Raw genomic sequence first — 23643 nt, forward strand, 5'->3', positions numbered from 1 at the left:
AGCAAAGGATGCTGGGCAGTGAACTGCATCACATTTCCCCACTAGTCCCTCCAGGTTGGTGACCTCTGGACTCTGTGTAGTATAAGATGCTGGTGGCGCCACCTCCCTTGGAAACTGGATTTCAGTCAGGGCTTCATCTGCAACCAACATGGTGGAACCTCCAGGGTCCCTGCTTGTCAGTGTCATGATGTCCCAGTTTAAAATGTGATGGGGGGGGGGGGTTACCAGGGGCTTGGAGAAGTGAGTATCTGGCTTTATACAAAGGGGCATTCTTAAACATATGAGAGAGGTTTAGATGATTGGAGGCCAAAAAACTGACAATGTCCACTCTATCAGATGTCTTGTGGTATAGTGTCCCAGAACATATTAAAATCCATGTCACAGTTTTATAACAGTTCATTCAGTGTAATATATTGAGCAATAAGACTGTCTTGAGCATGTAACCATGAATTAGGCAATTTCTACCCTTCAGGGTTTCACAGATAGTCAGACCCGTACAGAGAGAAGTTACAGTGAATAGGAAGAATTATTAACGCAATGTCTTAGTCCATTCTGGCTGCTGTATCAGAATATCATAAACTGGATGGCTTATACAACACACATTTATTCCTCAACAGTTCTTTTTTTAATTGTTTTATTATAGTTGATTTACCATGTTCTGACGATTTCTGCTGTACAGCAAAATAACCCAGTTATGCAAATATATGCATTCTTTTTCTCACATTATCTTCCATCATGTTCCATCACAAGTGATTAGATATAGTTCCCTGTGTTATACAGTAGGATTTCATTGCTTATCCACTCCAAATGCAATAGTTTGCATCTTCTGACCCCAAACTCCCAGTCCATCCCGCTCCCCTCACTCCACCTTGGCAACCACAGGTCTGTTCTCCATATCCATGAGTTGGTTTCTTTTCTCTAGGTAGGTTCATTTGTGCCATGTATTAGATTCCGGATATAAGCGATGTCATATGGTATTTGTCTTTCTCTTTCTGACTTACTTCACTTAGTATGAGAGTCTCTAGTTCCATCCGTGTTGCTGCACCTCACAGCTTTTGAGGCTGGGAAATCCAAGATCAAGATGCAGGGTTTGCTTCGAAGTTCAAAGACAGCGTCTTCTCACTGTGTCCTCACAAGGCATAAGGGAACTAGGACCTCTCTGGATTCTCTTTTATAAGGACAATAATCCCATTCACGAAGGCTCCACCTGATATATTGCAAGGGCCCTACCTCCTAAAATCATCATACTGGGGCTTAGGATTTAACACAAAAATTGGGGAGGGGACACAAGCATTCAGCCTACAGCATTCAGGGATGAGCAGATGTCTCAAGAAAGGAATTTCTCCTGAATGTAGTAAATAGACTATATTCTTCCTTTTACCCAGGAACCTAAGTAATTCTAGATAACTTTACAGGTGAAAGTAAATTATTATGTAGATATTTGTCTGCTTGGTGGTAGTTTAGAAATTCTGACCAAAAAACCCTCAGAGAGACAGACTATGTTGCATCCCTATTGGAAATCAATGTCCTATTTTTATCTCTACACAGAAAAAATGTCACTACTTTTTTTTTCTCTTCTTGTCCAATGAATATTCAAAAAACCAAAATACCAGCTTGTGCTGAATTTTAATTGGTTTTGAAGTATTATAAATATTTGAAATATTCTCATTGCAAAGTTCAACAGTAAATATTACAAGCAAATTTTAATTCTATTGTTTCTGTACAAAAATATATGCAAAAAAAAAAAAAAAAAAAAAGAGTTCCCATTGTGGCGCAGCTGAAGCGAATCCGACTAGGAATCATGAGGTTGGGAGTTCGATCCCTGGCCTCACTCATTGGGTTAAGGATCTGGCATTGCCATGGGCTGTGGTGTAGCCACAGACGTGGCTCAGATCTGGCGTTGTTGTGGCTGTGTGGTAGGCTGGCAGCTACAGCTCCAATTAGACCCCTAGCCTGGGAACCTCCATATACCGCAGGTTCGGCCCTAAAAAGACAAACAACAACAACAACAAAATATATATATGTAATAAAGTTTTCAGAAGAGGCAGTCTTTGCTCAGACATACTGCTTAAAAACTATTTAGAAATAGAATCAGACAAGTCTTTAATGCACAGAAAAGACAAACAATTTATTTCCTCAAAACTGACACATGGGAAAACTGTGAAGGGAAGTTTGATTTCGGGGCCACTGCTCCTGGCCCCGCCACCCCTACCCCCCTTAAAAGTCTTTTTGTCCCCCCCAGGCACCCCTTCCAGGTGCCCTATGTCCTGGGCTTGACCACAAAGGCCAGCCCATAGCTCCTCTTCTCTGCAGAGTTTGCTGCTGTTGCTACTCTTGTTTTTCTTGGACCAATTCCATATTTGCTTTTCCGAAGATGGGTTTAAGGTGCCATTTGGCTGGGCTGACTAAACATAATAATTTTGTAACGAATGAAAGGGAGGTAGAAGTGCCTTCTTAAAGTAATGATACCCAATGCTCTTTCTTCTGTCTTCTGATAATAATAGTTGCCACTTACTGAATGTTTTGGACAGACCACCAAAGCCTGAGCAATTCTTACACAGACCTCTATGGAATAAAGGATCACTGGTGTTCCCACTGTACAGATTCGTGAACATTGCATGACTTCTTTAAAATCACATGGATATTGCTGGGTTTTCAAACTAGGTCAGTATGATCCCAAAGCAATATATTTCCATTAAGGAATAATTTCATTTCTGAGAATGCTTTTGATATGTCTCAAATTTAAGATTATTTATAATAAACTTTATAAGTGTCTGTATATTCTTCGTTCTTTCTTTGAGTTTTAAGTGTCCCTCATTCCTTTCATTTTTTTTCAGTAGATCTCTTTCTGTTCATTCACTTCTTGTCTATAATTCCTTCCCAAGTTACAGGTAATAGTAAATGATGAGCCAAATTTGAAGTAACTATTGGTAGATCAATCTAGTTTTTGTAAATAGTCAGGAGTCCTCCTGTTTAGGGTGAAAAAACAAACAAACAAACAAACAACAACAAAAAATCCTGGCCTGTGCGATAAGTTCTAGGAAGGTAAGCTTGTGTCAATTTCTAGGGCTGCCATAAAAGACTGCTACAAACTGGGTGGCTTGAAACAACAGGTATTAATTCATTCTCTCTGAGTTCTGGAGGCGAGGGATTTGAAATCAGAATGTTGCCAGGGCCGTGCTCCCTCCGAGGGCTCTGGAGAAGAATCCCTCCTTGACTCTTCCTAGGTCCTGGCAGGGGCAAGCAGTCCTCGGCGTTCCTTGGCTTGAAGATACATCATCGGAGTCTCTGCCTCCACTGTCATGTGGCCCTGTGTGTGTCTGTCACTGTCTCTTCTCCTTATAAGGACAGGAGTCATACTGGATTAAGGGCCCACCCTACTCCAGTAGGCCCTTGTTGTAACTTAACTAGTTACATCTGCAATTACATCTGTTTTCAAATAAATGCAGAGGTTCTGGAGGTAAGGATTTCACTGGGTCATTTTGAGGGGACACAAGTCAACCCAGAACAGGCTGTAACATTTAAATTAACAGTAATTTTCCTTCTTATTATTACTCAGGGGCTTGAGTTTGTGCTGCCATTACTAAAAACACATGAAGTGCTTGCTTCGGCACCACATGCACTAAGTTGGAACAATACAGAGAAGATTAGCCTGGGCCCTGCACAAGGATGACATGCAAATTCATAAAGTCTTCCATATTTTTATTCTGCTGTACAGCAGAAATTAACACAACAGTATATGTCAACTATACTTTAATAAAAAACATAGGCGTTCCCGTCGTGACTCAGCGGAAATGAATCTGACCAAGAACCATGAGGTTGTGGGTTCGATCCCTGGCCTTGCTCCGTGGGTTAAGGATCTGGCGTTGCCATGAGCGGTGGTGTAGATCAACAACACGGTCCGGACCTGGCATTGCTGTGGCTGTGGTGTAGGCCAGCAGCTGTAGCTCCAATTTGACCCCTAGCCTGGGAACCTCCATATGCCATGAGTTCTGCCCTAAAAAAAAAAAAAAAGACAAAAGACAAAAAATATATATATAAACATGTAGGAAATTTAAAAACACATGAAAAATAGTCATCAAATACAATTATCTTTATATTAGAAAAAATAAGTGAGCTCTTGAAAAATCCTTTTGTTAACATCCACTTGTGCCTAGAGCTAGGTACTGGGGAGGAAGATACAAGAGAAATAAAATTGTATCAACATTACCTGGCAACTGGTTAGAAATGCAGATTCTCAGGATCCACCTTGGACCTAAAGAATCAGAATCTGCACTTTAGCCAGCACCTCAAATTGCAACAAAGATCAAACCACCAGAGCAGTGACTCCAGGGCAGTGGTTCTCAAACTCTGTTCCACACTAGAATCACCTGGGGATGGTCAGAAAAATCCCAATGCCCAAAATGCACCCCATACAAATTAAATGGAAATTTTTAGGACTGAGATCTAGGCACCAGCATTAAAAACAAAAAGCAAAAACAGGCCCAAGCAATTCCAGAGAAGAGCCGTAACACTGCTTCTCAAACTTTCCAGCACATACAGGTCACTCTTACTAAAGGGCAGATTCTCATTCCTTAGGCAGAGGTCGAGCCTGAGAATCTGCATTTCAACCAGTTCCCAGGTGATGTCGATGCAATTTTATGTCTCTCATATCTTCCACAACGCTGAGCTCCAGGCGCATGTAGATACCAATTAAACAAATTAATTTTTGAAAGGCAAAACTGTCCAATTATAGAATTCGTAAATATTTCAGATACGAAGGAAGAAATTGTCTTCAGCAATGTTTAATTAGCAAGTACTTCAAAGGGATTTGTTTTCCCCCCTCCAACTTGAAGAAGGCAGAAACACTTCAAACAAGATATCTTTTGTTTTCTCAGAATTCTCTATGAGAAAATAGACTCAATACGAGATAACAGCTCGGCTTGTTTTCCTGTTCCTCTTACACAGTTGCTTCACGTGTCATTATTAGGTTTCCTGGGTACAAGACGCAGAGATCTTTCCCAGAGTGTATTAAGTTCCTGGAGAGTGATTATTTCCTTACAACTCGTGTACACAGACTGATGGTTTAATAAACAATAGATCACCACAAACTCTTAATTCAGGTTCATGGCACTAACACATTGTTTTCTGTTCCATAGGAAATGCATCCCAGATTTGTCAGAGAGATGCTTTTGAGGATAAAAGATTTCTACGATTTCTCAGATCCTGATCTATATTTAAAACATTTGACTCGATTAAAAACAATACTTCTTTAAAACAGAATCCACTGCAAGATAATCTCAGGCTTCGGTGTGATACATTTGTGTTTAGACATTCTGGAAGTAGGAGCTCAAAACCATAAGGCCCCATAGATGGTATTCACTCTTGCTGCCCTCACTCTCACGGCTTCAGGCCTCTGGGCCTCTCCTCCCTCCCTTTGCCCCCCTGTTTTCTTTTTTAAGGTGCTTCTTTACCTCTGACTTCAGTCAAGGATTGTGTGCTTCGTAGAGTTTCATAGATTCAAACTACAAGCAGTAACAATCTACCCAGCCCAGTGCATTCAAATTCAGTTCATGGTTGGCATTCGGTTCCCTGCATCCTTCCTCCCTTCCTCCCTCTGCCCCCTTCCATCCCTCAAGCATTCCTCCAAATTATTCTGTTTGTCTAGGTCCTGGCATCTGGTATTCTGTCTGTTCTAGGTGCTGAGCACAGGGCTAAGCATACTTTGATGAATAAAACACACCATTCTCTGAAACCTGTCTGAGGTTTTCCTTGTGCTGAATTCCCTGTGTACGTCTAATGAATACAATGCCATTTCGGATTAAATGGCTCTCTTATTATTTATTTTTTTTCCTGCGCGTTCCTTATGAGTTGCTAAATCGATGAAAAGCTTGTGGAAAAATTTGCACTGATAACATTCACAAAGAAAAGGCATCCCTGGACAGCTGAAGAGACTCTGAGGCTCTGGAAAATGTTAGGGGACACCCGTCCTAACGTTTAGGGTCATGGACGGCTGAGTGGAGGAGGAGATGACATTTAAACCTGAGTAGGATGCACGGGAGGTAGCTTATCCTGTGTCCCTCATGTGCAGGGGACAATATGCAATGGCATGATTTAAGTGGTCAAATTGTGCTTTGGATGTGAAAGTCTATAAACTCAGAGTGTGCTGGTCTTTCTGGGGACTTCACAGGGCTGGCAAAGTACTGTGAGATAGATGAGAGATGGTGAGCACTGGAGCAGCATCCCTGGCAGAGGCAGCCTTCAACCACGGGCTCCTTTAGAGCCTGAAAGGGGGGCAGTGACCCTGCAGGCTGAGATACAGCCTGAACTAAGACCCAGGGATCCACAGTCACGTTTTATGGGCCTGCCAAGAACAGGGATTTCTGCTCCAAGGTAAAGGAGAAGCAAATTTGCCCAATGAGGCATTGGAGTGGCTAAAACAGGATCACAAACCAACTGGTCATTTCTTTCCTTTTTTTTTTTTTTTTTTTTTGGCTGTGCCCACAGCAGCTATCCATTCCTGGAACACAAAATTATTTATCATGCCCAAATGTCAATTTTCTTGCATTGCTGAATATACTTCCTGCACCTTTCCATTCTCTCTCATGAATAATCATACAGCACTGACATCTTTTATATCCAAGTTTGCAGCTCAGTAGACCAAGAAAGTTGTACAAAGAACAATGAGCTAAATACGGAAATAGCATTGATCCTATCTTTATCTACCTCGTCATCTACTTGGGTCTCAGACACATTATCATCATGATCATTTTATTTCTCTTATATTTCCTTTTTGCTGCTCTTCTTTAAGTTCTTTACGTTTCAAGCACTGTGGTAAGTGCTTTACAAACTGTAAGACAAAAAGGGATTTCCGTATAGCGTCCCTTCCCTCTTCTTCCAGAAATCTGTTTTTCTGTTTGAAGGCCAGCCCTCCCTCTTTTTAACCCCTTGCATCCACACCACTGCCTGTAGGCTTTGCAGTTGGTAGTGTCATGGCCTGGATGGGTCCACGGGGACTGGTCACAGGTGGGCATGTCCCCCCAGGTGGACGGAGCCATGACCTGAGTCTCCCCAGGCCAAGACTTTTGCTAGAGTTTTTGGAGAAGAGCAGCTCTCCTTCCAGTGAGGTCACTAGATGTAACAGCCATTTAAACCTGGAGCTGACCAGGAGCCCCTGCTCCCTGCTCTCATTCCCTGACCTACCTGAGAATGAAGTCAGCACACAGGAAGGCGGTCCCAAGAGCTGGAGAGGTAGCAAGAGCATTCTCAAGTCATGAAATTCTGAAACCAGCCTTTTCTGAAGGGAGCATTCTGCTGGGCCTTTCTATTATGTGGCCCAAGAGATTCCCATTTGTCCTTATTAAACTCATTGTATTCGGGCTTTTGTTCTTGGCCATTGGAAAGGGCACAGATCTTACAGGGGTTTTTTTAAATTTTTTTACTAAAAAATCTCCTGTTCTTAAACACCAGTGTCTCCAAGGAAATGTACTGGTGACATAATATGAGTAAATTTAATACAGAATCGTTCTCCACTTGCCCCCAAATTTGGGGAGCTTCTCTTTAAAGAAAAATAGGTTAGCATGGCAGCTTAGCTGAATCCACAGGAAAGCAAGCCCCAGATTTTCTTGTGGACAGGCCTGTAATAGAAGAGGAACAGCTGTGAGGGGGTAGGGGGCTGGAGAGCTGTGAGGGGTACTCTGCACTCCTGCTAGAATTCTCCCAGCCCTCACAGGGGTGAAGATGGGCTTGCGGCTCTCTTCGCAGCCCAAGCCACAGCCACCGAAGGACCCTGGCTCTTCTCATTTGAAACTGGTAAGCCAGCTCTTTTCACCACCAGATGAGAAGGCTTCTTCTGGTACAAAAAGTTTTGCTTAATTACAGGGAGGCTTGAAATTGATGAAATGGCCCCCTCCGGTGGTTAGAACAGCTGCTGTCCTCTCCTTCTTCAAGAAGCTTCCTGCAGGTAAGAAACCTAAGATGAACCTTAGCGAATTCATTTGTCCAGTCCACCGTCCCCTCATATTTACCCTGTTGGTAAAAACTGCACAAACTAGCCTGCAGTGACAACACTACAACTTAGCATCGTTCAAGAAATCTCAGTTTGAATGACTCCTAAATGTTGGGATGGAGTTCCCTATGTTCTGGGAGTGTTAATATCACCCTCCTTTACAAAGGAGGCTCATGACATAAGTTTTGCAAGAGTCTATATTAAATAAAACCCAACAACCCTAACATGGTAGATTAATTTATCTATGTTTAGTCTCTTTCCTGGAGAAGGGCAAGATTAAAATGGAAGTTCTATAGCAGAAGATCCAAAAAAAAAAAAAAAAAAATGCAGGCTGCTTGAAGTTCCTGAACATTTGGCCTAAATACTTCCTGGCTTGTTTTGAAATCAGCTGATGCAAATGACAAGTTATAAATAATCAGAGAAGCAGAGTGCCCTGCCCTGGAGAGAGATGACCTTCGTGTACCCTGAACATCTGTTCCAGTGTTCTCTAGTGGATGCCACCTGAAATCAGAACAGAACTTACTATGAATGTCAAGAATGATTCCCTTCTTTCTTTCTCAAATTCCATGGGACTTAAAGTGATTCCACAGTGATTGAATGAACCTTTCAAATAATTTCAGAAATATTTTACCTTTTCATTTTGCTGTCAGAGTGTCAGGCTTAATGCCTATAAAATTACTTATTTAGTGTGAAAAATAACTTTGTAGTTGTCACTACAGTGTTGAGTTCTTGATGTTTAAATCCCTTTCTAGTTCCAAAATTTTGATTGACATATACTGTTAATGGGAAAGATACAACTCATACCAAATAGATACCGTGAATCTTCTCTTTTTGAATGTTCCTCTGCTTTTGAGATGCCCAATTCCCCTTGTATTCCTGTCCCCTCTTTTTCTGCTGACCCTTCATCTTCAACAAATGCCTTAGGAAACACTCTTAATCCCAGTGTCCTGCCTGTCCTTGGTTCTCTTCTACTTTTTTTTTTTTTTTTTTTTTTTTTGCCTCACTCATGGCATGTGGAAATTTCTGGGCTAGGGATTGAACCCACACCACAGCAGTGACATGAACCACTGCGGTGACAATGCTGGATCCTAAACCTGTTGTGCCACAAGGGAACTCCTATTTTTTTTTTTAAAATACATACCCTCTCTGTGCAATTTCATCCAACTTTTTGACTCTACTTAACTACCCATTCATTATAGTTTCCTAAACTAATATTGCTATTAAATCTCTAGAACTGAGACCTGACCTCTAGACTTATACATAACACTGACTGCCAAACATCTATCTGAATGTCCCATAGGGATTCAAATTTGATAGACATAGTAATTTAATATGGTAAAACAGAACTTACTCTGTTTCCTCCCAGAACCTAGTTTGAGTTCATTTCATGGCATCAAAAATCCTTTTTCTGGGAATCATACCAGAATCATTCTTTCTCCTTCTCTTTCCTTAACTAATCAGTTGCCTTATACTAGATTATCTTTGATGTTTTTGGTATTTGTCTTCTTACTACCCCACTAATGTTGTGTCATTTATGCATTTTCATCTCTTACCTGAACTACTTCAAGAGATTCTCCTTTCAACTCAACCTACACATTACAAGAGTTACTTTTCCAAAATGCAAGCTAGGTCATGTTTCTCTCCTTTGAACACCCTGCAGGAGTTTTCATTTCATAAGCAAACTTTTAAATTCCTCGGTGTAACAGGCAAGATCCTCCACATCTGGCTTATAACTGCCTCTCTGTATCGATACTCTGTTGCTACAACAGTGCTCTATAACAAACAACCACAGAATCTCAGAGATGTACTTAGGAACCACTTATTGCTGTTTTGTCTGGGTTGGTCAGCTAGGTGGCTCTCTTGATCACGGCTGACTTGCTCTTGTGTCTAGGGGTTGGCTGGCCTAGGGTAGACTTAGCTGGAATCACGGGGACAGCGTGGCTGGGACTATGTGTCCCTTGTCCTCCAGCAGGCTAGCCTGGGTATGGTTTATGGGGATGACAGAGGTGTGAAAGAAAGCATAATCAGAAATAAACTAAGTTTTTTGAGGCCTAGGCTCAGAATTGGCGCACTGTCATGTCTACTTAATTTTATTGGCCAATGGAGGTCATAAGACTTGTCAAGATTCAGATTCAGGAAACAGATTCTGTCTGTTTAATGAGAGGAACTGCCAAGTCAGAGGGCAATGGGCTTGAATATAGGGTGGGGGAGGGTGAAGAGGGGAGAACTGGAGCCTTCGTTTTACTCTCCATTAGCTCTTCATTTGTCTAAACTTCTATCCTGACTATTCTGTCAGAATGGATGGCAGTCTCCTAATTACATTCAGCTCTTTGCACTTCTGTTTTGTGTAGCTTATACATCTATTTTTTAAAAAAAAGAGGAGTTCCCGTGTGGCGCAGTGGTTAACGAATCCGACTAGGAACCAGGAGGTTGCGGGTTCGGTCCCTGCCCTTGCTCAGTGGGTTAACGATCTGGCGTTGCCATGAGCTGTGGTGTAGGTTGCAGACGCGGCTCGGATCCCGCGTTGCTGTGGCTCTGGCGTAGGCCGGTGGCTACGGCTCCAATTCGACCCCTAGCCTGGGAACCTCCATATGCCACGGGAGCGGCCCAAAGAAATAGCAAAAAGACAAAAAAAAAAAATAAATAAATAAAATAAAATAAAATAAAAAACACAAGAAATTAAAAAAAAAAAAGAACAGAGCACAATGAAAAAAGATAAATTGAGAGAACAAGGTTGAAAGATAAAATCGAGACATATCCCGGAAAGGATAACGAAAAGACAGAAAAATAGGGATGATAGGAAAGAAATGGTAAGAAGATCAGAGTCAATCGAGAATATTCAGTATCTGATTAATAAGAACTCCAAATAACAGAAGGAAATTATAGAAAATATAAGTAAACACACATGCCCAGGGTTGATCCCTACAGAGCTCTGATTCAGGTAGGTGGGTGGGATTAATGGATTAATTTTATGTCTCTCATCCAGCATCTTTGAAGTACTAAGTAAGAAACACAAATGAAGTAAAATTCTAGAGCGGATGAAACATTATTAGAAGTTGTTGGAGGAGTTCCCTGAAGGCCTAGTGGTCAAGGATCATCATCGTGGGTTCAGTCCCTGCATCGGGAACTTCCGCATGCCGTGGGCACAGCCAAAAAAAAAAAAAAGTTGTTTAATTTGAAAACGTGGAGGCCGGTTGTGGGAAGAGGGCGTGAGGATGGGGATAACTGTGCTTAAAACTTATTTTGAAAGTAGAAAATAGCTGCGCACTAGTGTTGAGTGGATTACAGGAAGTAGGGACAATGCAGCTGCTAAATGAGGCCCTTAAATATTGACATGATTGATTCTGGTGGGACTTGTTTAGTAGGAAGTAGGAAAGGAAGCAAAAATAGACCAAAGCAAACATTTGCTCAAGATAAATGAAGAGAAATACATCCTCTCTGTGCTCCTCCACCTCTGTGAAAACATGGCCATAAGCTTAGGACAGGGTTTCTTTTCCTCACATTTCTATCGTCATTTTTAACAACACAGTAATTTATAATATACTAATTATTTTATTTCTAAGTCATGATTGTGATTTGGCGCATTCAGATGACTTCTTTGTGCTTGTCTGTCTGACCAAATACTAGAGGAATGTTTTATGCTTCCATTGTCGCAGCTCTTTCTGGATGAAGGTTACAGCTCTCCTTCATCAGAGACTGGAAACAGTATTCAGCCGTGGGGTCTTTTTAAAGATTATTTTAAAAATGCAGTGTCAAGGGATCCCACTTGAAAGGTTGCTGAATGTGTATAGACTACTGAAAAGTTAGTGGGAAAAATTAAGGCAACTGCTTAGGTAATTCACAACAGATATTGTTTTTTCTAAAGTTTCAGATAATTGAGGCAAGTTCAGTAAAGTGTAACCTAGCGGTGTGGTTGCTTAGTTCTCTGCTGTGCTTTTGATGTGTAATATGGGCACCTGGAGAGCTAGAATCCCCTGCCGAGAAACCTCAAAACAAAGGAACCCACAGCAGACAAAAAGGTTTCTTTTTCTTTTAATGGATGAGAAAAATGTGCTACAACCATTAGCTCACTCAAGCTATGTGGAATGTTAAGCAAATGATTTTTCTGGGTAAAGTAAATTAATTCATTCTCTCCCATCTCCCCTGATTGAGAAAATATTTCTAGAGACATGTAGTTAGAATTCGTATAAGCACATTGAGAAACATCTATTCTTGTTCTACTTGTCTATCCTTACTGTGCTGAACAGATGCATTTAGAATTGGATTGGATTATTTAAAAAATTAAAATTAAAGGCATTCATTGATCGAAATGATGAAAATCCTTATTCTCTATTGGACTTTCTCTTCTATTCTTTATTTAGACTGTACTTTTCTTTTAAAACTGTGCACCTAAAAATGAACAATGTATTGGTAGTGGTGTTAATACTTCTGTCAAAGATTAGTGAAGTAAGCAAATATATTCAGTAATGCATTTTGAGACTACATTGCAAGTGTTGGTGTAATACGAAATCCTGAAACTTAAGTAAAATTTCTAGCAAGCAATTGCTGTAGTAAAGCAAAATATTAATTGCCCAAGTCATAAAGTCATACTCTAGGTCATCTGAAAACTTTCAGATAGATTTATTTAGCAACATCTTACACACCCTATTCAAATGTGAAAGAACTTACTATGCTTTTCCAAAGATTCTCCTCATATTTATTAACAGTAACAGTTGTATGAGTCAAGCCTGGACCAACAATAAGCCAAGGCCACCAGTAGAATCCAGCAAGAACTCAAGTGTACTTTAACTCTGATTTTATTTTTTTAGAGCCTATTTAAAAATTTTAAAGTATTATGAATTCTGATCAACTTTGACAAGTCATAGCCCCATCTCTTTCTAAACAGATTTACTACAATACTATTAGGCAATAAATCAAAGCAAAAAGATAAGGAGTAATAGTTCTTTGGGATCTATAGACCAGTTGTATATGTGTGTGTGTGTGTATATATATATTATATGTACACACATATAATATAAATATATATATGTGTGTGTATATGTGTGTATATGTATACATATATATATGTTTTCAGAAATCATCAAAGGCAGGAAAACATTTCTCCCTAATCCTTAACTTCTTTTCTTAGAAGATCTGTGATGAAAAGTAAAATGAGTGATTTTTTTTCTCTCTGTATAAATGTTAAGAATTGCATCTTTTCAAGGGTCTATTTTTTCTACCATTGCCATACTGCCTTACCTTTTCCTTTGCTTTACTATAGTCCAAAATTGCAATGAAATACCTGTCTTAATGAAAAACACTGACTCAGGTGTTGGAAGCCATGTGGTAGAAGCAGAAAGGGAGTGAGATATATTAACATCTTTAAAAAATATGTTATCTACATATGGTTAGGAACTTTAGAAACACTGTCTGATTTAATTTAATTTTTTCTGTACTTTCCTTTTAATTTTTGAAATTTTTTATTATGATTGATTTATAATGTTTTGTCAATTCCTGCTGTACAGCAAAGTGACCCAGTCACACAAATACATACATTTGTTTTCTCATATTATGCTCCATCGTGTTTTCACAAGTGATTAGATATTTGGTTCCCCGTGCTACACAGCAGGATCTCATTGCTTGTCCAAATGCAACGGTTTTCATCTACTATCCCCAGACTCCCATTCCATCACCCTCTCCCGACCTCCCCCCCCGGCCAACATGAGTCTGTCCTATACATCTGTGATCTTTTCGGTTTTGTAGATAGATCATTTGTGCCATATTTCAGGCTCCACATACAAGTGATATCATATGGTGTCTGTCTTTCTCTTTCTGACTTCCTTCATTCAATATGAGAGTCTCTGGTTCCATCCATGTTGCTGCAAATGGCATATTTTTTTTTTTTTTGTCCTTCTTATGGCTGAGTAGTATTCCATTGTATATATGTGCCACATCTTCCTAAGCCATTCATCTGTTGATGGGCCTTTAGGTTGTTTCCATGTCTTGGCTATTGTGAATAGTGCTGTGATGAACATACAGGTGCATATGTCTTTTTCAATGAAAGTTTTGCACAGATATATGCCCCAAAATGGGATTGCTGGGTCATATGGTAGTTCTTGATTTAATTTTTGCAACCAACCAGTGAGCAAAGAATGAGTTTCTCCATTTTATAGATGAAAAAACTGACACTCAAAAAGTTTACCTAAATTCCCCAATATTACATTGCAAGTAAGCAACAAAATTTTTCCTGGGAACCCAAACTGTGTGATTGCACAGTCCAAGCTCTTTCCCTTCTACCACCTAGATTATAGGATCAAAACAAAATAATGCCAAACCAAGTCAATTAAAACAGTGTTGCTCATAGCCTGTCTGTGAACTGTTTGTATCCATTAGCAGTGAGGTAAGGAATTTGCAGCAGAATGTAAATCTGCACACTGCTTCCTTCATTGAGAGACTCTTTTGAAAGCATGTATCAGCTGAACTGTATAGTGTGCTTAAAGAGGTAGTTTATTTGTTTTCTGGAACAAGCCCCTTATAACAGACCCATAACAGATACTTTGAGAGCAGTAGGACTACACCTTGAGTAGTACTCGAATCAAAGAAGCCATGGTGACTACAAGTGAACTAGCCAGGTCATCACTGAACCCCTTTGAAGGTGGAATCAATTCGACCGCATGCCTTGCACTTGCCTAGTTTATGACATTTTCATAAATCAAAGCACTGACTCTAAAGAAGTTCAACATTTCCTACACAAGAAGAGGGAAATGGTTTTGAAATATAGACAGAATCTTGGCTTAAATCTTGGCACTTCCTGGATCTGTGATATGAAGGAAAAAGCAGAGCTTATATTTGAATTCTTGGGTCTTTGGTAATTGGATGGACTGGTGAAGGTCTGTCATAGTGAGATTAATAGCATAGGCCTGGAAACTAGACCAATTTGGTTTGAATTATAAAAAGGGTCTACCTTAAAAGGCTCTTGAGAATAATGCAAAATTCTTAGCAGAGCCTGGCATACAGTGTTCAATAAATACCTCTATGATTAGGATCAGCTTTACAAGGAAGCAGATACATATATATGCGAAATAATTTCTTCACATTTTAAAGCTTTTTTAATCTTCCAAAAGCCAATTTTAAAATACAAATACTCTAGACATCTTCTTATCTTTGACTAGTATGAAGCGAGGTTAGTTTAATTTTCTACTGTGTATTTTGCAAATTTCCGAGATAGTGATAGTTATAAAAATATATCTATCTTTCTGGAAGGACACATCCTAGGTAAACTCATTAGGAATTAGCTTATGTGATTATTCTCCAAACTGCTGTATTATAGTGCCTGTGACATATTAAATGACATATAGTGCCTGTGCATGTTTAAGAAAACAACAACAAAATATCTATTCAATAAAGTTGGGACATGCCCACTGTGTCTCAGTGGTAATGAACCCGACTAGTATCCATGAGCATGTGGGTTCGGTACCTGGACCCTTCAGTGGGTTAAGGATCTGGAGTTGCTGTGAGCTGTGGTGTAGGCTGGCAGCTACAGCTCCAGTTAGATTCATAGTCTGGGAACTTCCATATGCCACACTTGCAGCCCTAAAAAAAGAAAGAAAGAAAAAGTTGAGATATGAACATCTGAAGATATTAAAGGGCAGAAACAATTAGACAGAAACTTTTCTTTAACCTAGAATTTCCCACTAAGTGATGAGAGACCACTTTTGTTAGGCAGCATCTATTCATATGCCATGGAACACATTTTGGTTTAAGACTACATAGTAGCTTATGAGATTATTTTGGAACAATAGTTAACTGAGAGATCCAGACTCTTTAGGAACAGGACATTGACTAGACACTTGGAACAAGGGGACGCAGGAGATGATCCTAAAAGGGGAGATGGGAGAATGACAGTGACCTCTGCCATACATGGAAAGAGCAGAGAGATTCACGTGACCTTCAATCTATTTCTAGTTTATTCACATATAAGCCACTGATTTATGCTTACCTCCAAGTCAGTTAACTTACCTGGTATTCAGGTTTTTCCTTTATCAAGTGGGGGGGGGTCAAAGCAAGATACTTTGTTGGGTCTCATCTAGATCAGTTATCCTAGTCTTCAATCATTTTGTTTTCAAAAGAATGCATGATATTTTTTGCTTTGGTGTCAATGGTGGTGGTATAAATTTGTTTTTACATTTTTTGAGGTATTTAGTTTTCTTCCAATATCTCCAGACTATCCCAAAGGTCAATACAAATATTTGACATAAGGCATTCTGGTAATTTTTATAGTTTGAAGATTGTTTCTTGTTATAGTTCAAAGTCTCCGCCTAGCTATAGCTTATTAATTCAAAAACTGGATTGATATTAAGTGATTTTGTTAAATAATGGGAGTTATTTGAGATGGACAGATCAACTCATGATTCCATGGCCTCCTCTATTATGTCCACTCAGCTTACTGACAAATTGAATGAATCTCTCAACAATGGAAGAACTAGAAGATGCCTCATGCTCAGTGGCTCACCGGAATTACTCCATAAACCAGCGATTGTTTTTCCCTAATGTGCTCACTGTTGACTCAGGTCATCACTGTCTTAGGGAGGGATTAACGTACTTTCACAAAACTGGGCCTGGATGTCAGGTGGTCCACTTTTGTTATGAGATGAGCTGTAGAGGATTCAGAAGCTTTATGGACTTATGAGCTATAAAGTGAGTTGGCTGCCAAAGGTGGAGAATAAAAAGGGAGCTCTAGAGGGCATTAACTAACCTCTGAATAGTAGGTGTGCATGCCATTGGAATTTTAGAAGTAGCAGGTGATCTTGCGTCACTGTGTTTATACTTGCCCACTTTTCTGTTACATAAGGGAGGTATTTGGGTAAAATACATGGTTATCCTGCAAAATAGCTATTCATCTATTATAGCAATTCCAATGATACCGCTTTGGATAGAAATTATATCAATATTGTTTGTAGCCAAGTTTAATGCTGATACTGCAGCAATTATATTTCCACTCCACAACTTGGGGCTTTTTTTCCCTCCTTTAAATTCCTGGGAAGAACACCACTTTCAGTAAAATTAAGGTCTTGTGTCTTCTCCAAACAGTCTGATTATATAGAACATGAAGTCTCTTTTCTACCAAGTAAGAAGTGTTTTGAACTTGTTGGATGATGACATGTCAGCCATTATTTTTGATGAACTTCTCAAGAATATTAACTAGATTTGAATTAAAATTCTTTAATAATTTTCACTTAATATTCCTTCCTTGGAACTGCAGTTAGCTGGGAGAAATAAAATCTTCACGCTAATAATCTTTCATCTTTCTAATTTAATTAATATACATTTGCTATCTTCAGATCTCTAAAGGAATGGCCATATATTCTCTTGGTGAAATGATGTTGGGATTAGATACCTTAATGGTAGAGTTTGGAGAAGGTGGTGGTTGTTTTTCGGTGCTAATGGGTGTAGAGTTCACAATCAGAGAATTCATATTCCCTGATTTTCTAAGAAGTACTGCTCAATTTAGCAAAATTGCCACAATGTTCCAATGACAGTTCTTTTCTTGTTAGGTGTGCAATTAATTATATTTAGACATTTTCGGGTAGACAAGGCAAGGATTTTAACTGGCAAAAGGTGGTAAGTGATGAAAGGTAAATGAAAATAAAGGTGCTTAAAAATGGAAAATCTAACTGCCTAAGGCACAACAAGGTTTGAGGAAGTGCTCAGGTCTCCAAAGCAAAGGACAGCTCCATCTTTTAAAAAATTGCAAAAACTTGCTTTAATGTTAAGTTTCCGAGTTAAGAATAAAGACCAACTGCAAAACCAAAAAAAAAGAGAGAGAGAGAGCTTGTTTGGAAATGTTTAAGGAAATATGTGGAAACATATCTTTCAATCTGCATATGGGTTTGGAATTTTAATATGAAGCATGTATTTCTAAATATGCAGTTTGGAAGGGGAGGATGTGCAGTGGACTAGAATTTTCCTGAGCACAGCCTTCTACTTTGAGGAATAGAAGGGCTGTATTTTTGTCCTCGTTTTCCACTCATGAATTTTGTCACCTGTACAAATCCTGTTATCTGAGTGGCCTTAGCTTCCTCATATAAAAAGAGACAGGACTGTAATGACTATTTCATTTATCTTTTTTGGGGGGGCAGCTTTTAAGTCTGCACCCACGGCGTATGGAGGTTCCCAGGCTAGGGGTCGAATTGGAGCTGTAGCTGCCAGCCTACACCGCAGCCACAGCAACGCCAGATCTGAGCCGTGTCTACAACCCACACCACAGCTCATGGCAACATCGGATCCCTAATCCACTGAGCAAAGCCAAGGATCGACCCTGCATTCTCATGTTTGCCAGTCAGATTCCGTTCCACTGAGCCACGACAGGAGCTCCTATTTCATTCATCTTTAAGGCCACTTTCATCCTATTATTTAAAAATTCTATGGAATATTTTGGCTAGTTTTTATCTAGATACTATTTTTTTCTAGATACTCTTTTTTTCTGATCATAGCTTCTTTGAGATATAATAATTTTGCACTTAAAATAACATATGGGCATTCCCGTTGTGGCTTGGTGGGTTAAGAACCCAACATAGTGTCTGTGAAGGTGCAGGTTCAACCCCTGGCTTCACTCAGTGAGTTAAGGATCCAGTGTTGCTGCAAGCCTCAGCTTAGGTCACAGATGCAGCTTGGATCCCACATTACTAGGCCTGCAGCTGCAGTTCTGATTTCAACCCCTAGCCCTGGGAATTTCCATATGCCATAGGTGCAGCTGTTAAAAAACAAACAAGCAAGCAGACAAAAACCCTATAAAGTATGCTTTAATTTTCTGAGGAACCAGATAAAGGTTTAAATGCATCTTTAGGAAGGTTTGCTTTGTTTTGCCTTTTTTTTTTTTTTTTTTTTGGCCATGCCCACAGCATATGGAAGTTCCCAGGCCAGGGATCGAACTGTACCACAGCACCTACCCAAGCCACTGCAGTGACAACACCAGATCCCCAACCTGTTATACCAGAAGAGAACTCTAGGAAGCATTGTTTTTAATAACCCTAAAAATTTGAGAAACTGAATATTCCTAGACACAGGGTAGATCCTGACCTAGGGGTTTCTATCATCTTGCTCTTTGAAAAGTTGTATCACTAAAGCATTTGTCTGATGAAGTTTCAGACAACATGGTTAAAATCTTTAGAGAATAACAGAACCGAAAAGGAGTAGAATAACCACATCAGCACCATCCATCCTGATAAACATCTCCTCCTTTCAGAAGTTCTCACAAACTCGTTCATACAGGCCTCGATCTCATCACCATTCCAGGAAAAAACAAACAAAATGTACGTGAAGTAAGTCTGCGACTGAATCACCACCCCCTGAGAGAGTGCTTGCGTTAGGGAAGCTCAAGTGTGAAAAGACAATGAGGATTTCCTTCTCTTTGGCAGGACAAGTCAGTTTATAGAGTCAATCCATTGACGAGGAAGAGAAAACAAGCCACCTTGACCCTGACTGAACTTCCTCAGGCATCTCCCCACCCCCAGGGCTGAGGAGCATCTAGCTGACAGATTCCCAGCAGCACAGCCAAGGACCAAGGCGGCAGTCCCAGGCGCCAATGGAACAGCTCCGGGAAGGACCACGTGCACACACCCACGTTGACAAGGCAGTGAGTGGGAAGATCATACGTGCTACAGAGCATCAAGTGGCCCCGCTGTCCCCCTAGGCTTCTTCCTCTATTACATAACATCCTAACAAAGCTTCCAGCAGAACCAAACTACGTCTATTTAGCTGTGCTCTGTAAAATCACTGGAATGCTTTGTCCACTGGCAAAACGAAATGATGGTTAGTCAATTTTTACGATGCCCCTGGTTCTGATAGAATTATTACACAGCCAAATGAAAATCAAGATTGTTTCTGAATCAAGTCTTTTGCTATGACGTCCCTAAAAGATCCAGCTGGCGTGCTCAGCTTCATTCCCTTTCTCCTCTTTGGTTTATAAGATTCAAAGAGATTTTTATGTTCAGGGAGAATTGGAAACAGGAGAGCAAACAGGGTAACAGAAAGAAGGAAAGGAGCTAGATAATCTGTAAACTGGCAACCAGGACAGAAGTTTTAAGAATTATTGGTTTAAAGAAGTACTATTCATAGGTCAGCCCCATTAAGTCCATGCTAAAAGCAGGACAGTCATTAAGTTACTCAACAAATGTTCATTGATCTCTGTGTGTTTGCTATAACCCGGAGGGGACCTTGTGTTTAAGACACTTTTCCTCCCTTCTCAATAGGTTCAACACCTCACCTGGCCACCACTTGGGCTCAGCCACAGAAGGAATCTTGCCCCCCTACCCCTGCCACACACAAACTCCCCATGTGCTGCTACCTCTGTACATCTTCCCAGGAAGGAGGCTAAACTCCACTGGCTCTTCTTTTCAGTTCAATGACCATGGCTTGAGGTCCCATTCTTGTCTTCCACAATTTCTATAAACTTGATAACTAGAGTAACAACCTTGAAATCATTCTTCTTAACACAGTTTTTTTCCTTCTGTAACATTCTCTCACTTGTAAAGGATCTTCTCCACCGTGAATGTCATAGGACTGAATTCTGTTCCCCCAAATTGTGTTGAAGCTCTAACCCCTCAATGGGGTTAGTAACTATCAAATACTATTTGAAGTATTTGACAGTATTCGAAGATGGGGCACTTGGGTGGTAAATATGTTTAGATGAGGTCAGAGGATGAGGCCCTCATTATGGAATTTGTGCCTTTATAGAAAAATACATGAGTGCTTCCTCCCCCCCCCCCGCCCCCCCACACACACTGAGGAAAGGCCAGGTGAGGACAGAGCAAGAAGGTAGACGTCTGCAACTCAAGTAGAGAAAATAAAAATCTCACCAGACACCAATCCTGCTAGAACCTTGATCTTGGACTTCCAGTCTCCAGATCTGTGAGAAATAAATTCTTGTTGTTTGGTCCACCCAGTCTGTGGTATTTTCATGGCAATCCAAGCTGACTAAGGCACTGGCATTATTATGCATTAGGCACTTAATGTTATTTGTCAAGTAAGTTAATGAGTACTTTCACTGGGTCCTGAGTCATAGATTCAGTTACCCTCTCCTCTCCCCCTGCAGCAATCAGCTCACTCTGAGCCTCTTTCTCCACATCCTCCCAGCTCTGGAATTCTAGCTGAACCAAGGCCCTCGTTTCTTCTTACCTGGGAGAGGAGGGCAGACCTCTACCCTTCCAATGGCATGCACAGAACATTCCTGACAGACTGCCCTCACGTGGCTCTGTTAACTGGCTTCATAGTCCCCATGCATCAGAATTCTGTCAGGTAAATGGGGGCCTCTGAGTACCCATGCTTGTGGCCATCATTCTGGACCCTCTTCCTTTTGCTAACCTATACTCATTGCTGTCCTTTCCCCCATGTTTCCCCCCAAGGCTCCATCTTCCAAGCACCGTTTCAGTCTGGTCTCTGCATTCTGTGGCGTGTTCTGATCTCTGATTCCTGATTTATGGCTCCCTCTTGTGGATGTTGGCTTGGCTTTGCCCCCATCAGTTTTCTCTAGTCAAAACTGCCTCTGATCCACCTCATTCCTAAGAGGAGTTCGAATAAGGTAATATTATAGTATATTAATATGATGTACTAGAAATATGACTAATTAGGAAAGCCATCTGTCTGGGAGAGTCAGGTTAGGCTTCACAGAATTGTGACTTGTGAAGGAAGAATAGGAGTTTTCCAAGCAAACAAGAGGAAAAGATGATTATATCAGAGGCACGATACTCTTTGGTAACCAGGCAGACAGAGCTAGGAAAAAGCGAGAGCGCGAGATAAAGTTCAAGCCAGTCTTCTGGCATCAGCCACTGGGTGCCGCCTTCCATATTGGAGAACACCGAAAGATACCCTCGGGGAGGGGCATTTCTTTTGGTTTAATAAAATATTTCTTTGGAGACAGTGGAAATCAATGCTATAAATGACTATTCATATATTTTAACACATACGTGAATATATAAAAGTAGTATTAATTGGATAATTTTGGCTATCATTATCAGAAGAGGTTCCCTAAAGTCTTTCATCAAGATAGAATTTTTATATTGATCATGTTCTTAGCATAATAACCATCTGTACATATGTCCTCCTATAACATAGGCTTTTAATGTTTGACTCTGCTGCAGGAGTCCAAACGGGATGAGATTCATTCACATACTCGTTGAATAAGAGCGTGTTTAGCGTCTCTGAGGTGCACGCCCTGCGTGACCCTATGATAATGGTGATCGCAATACGGTGGCTCTACTTGGTATAAGGGTACTGCAAAATTTGCAGCAGTGATCCGGGCTTCTGTTTTGTTATACCCGGGGGTTCATTAATAGCTCTTACGAAATATATTTTATCTTAGAATTGATGGGATTAAAGGTATGGAGGAATATCTCTGGCTGACACACTGAGCTCTCACTGAGCAAGATGTCCACAGGTTTCGAAATATTGACACACCTCAAGCACTTAACAAAGTTAAGTTAAAAGAATAAGGTGAGTTAGGTATATGTTCTTTGGGGAGTACCCTTTATTTGATGTGACTTTTCCTTGGCAGATGATTTAGTTTTACTCAAATCGAGGTTAAGTAATTTCCTGAGAAGATAGGAATATCTTAAAACTGAGTGAACTATCCATCTTGCCATATCATAAAGCTGATTTTATTGTTTGTACTTCATTGGGGATTGGGAGATTAAGTAGAGATTCATATCACCTGCCACTTATCTGAAAACTGTCAGGACTTAGCAAGTTTCATATAGTTAGTAGAAAAAATAACATACATATATATTAGGAAGGAAATAAACCCTGGGGGGTTGTCTTTATCTTCAGCTAACTTAATCTTTATTAAAGACTAGAAACTATTTTAAATAGCAAAGACTCTTGAGGTATCATTTGTCAAAATGTATATAAAATGAGCAAGCAGAAATGCTAGATACCGCTATAGGGATACTAAATATTTTTGTTGCTTCATCTAGACCCTGAAAAGACCAACTATAAGAAAATAACTGTGTGTGTATTGTGTGTGTGTGTGTGTGTGTGTATACACGTGTGCACATGTGCACATAGCCATGGGCACCCCTTTTATCTTTCCCCGGTCTTTCATGGAGACCCCAAAAAAGGACAATAATCAATAATAGGGAGTATATGGTCCCCAGCACCGTGTCTCTCCCACAGTGGGGGACTCAATGAATGTGTGTTGAGTGAATGGACTCATATCCACAGGATAATTTTACTTAGGACAGAAGACAGCTACCAAGCTTCTGTTCCCTTGAAACCAATACCACATGCACTGAAATCTGATTTTTATAGAGTTTGGTTTTTCATTTGCAGAGATGATGTCTAGTGTCTAATTTTTCTGCCTGGCTCTATAGTTGACACTGGTAAAAGAATGGTTAGAAAGACAGAGTCAATCCTTGCTTTCAGGTAGCTGATTGTTTCATGGATGTGATTCAGGTAGTCAAAATGCTGTAATGATGAGGTAAGCTAAGGGGCTAAGACAGCAAAAGGGTTCTTGGTTTTCAGGAGTGGAGCTGGGATTCAGACTCCAGGGGGAAGCCTTGTTGGAGGGCAGGAAGTCCAATAAAGCTTTCCTTTTTTTCTTCCTTTTAAAAAACCTGTTTTATGGAAATTTTCAAACATATGCAAATGTAGGGAGATAATTCAACAGTTATCTACAGATGGCC

At 40.2% G+C, this 23643-nt stretch overlaps 1 long non-coding RNA gene across 1 annotated transcript; it reads left to right on the plus strand.

Moving 5' to 3' along the window:
- Positions 1961-8312, plus strand: LOC102159064. The gene is made up of 2 exons (XR_305715.3): positions 1961-2664; positions 5139-8312. It is a non-coding gene; the product is annotated as an uncharacterized LOC102159064 (long non-coding RNA).

Source organism: Sus scrofa, chromosome 9 (genome assembly GCF_000003025.6).
Source record: "Sus scrofa isolate TJ Tabasco breed Duroc chromosome 9, Sscrofa11.1, whole genome shotgun sequence".
Taxonomy (NCBI): domain Eukaryota; kingdom Metazoa; phylum Chordata; class Mammalia; order Artiodactyla; family Suidae; genus Sus; species Sus scrofa.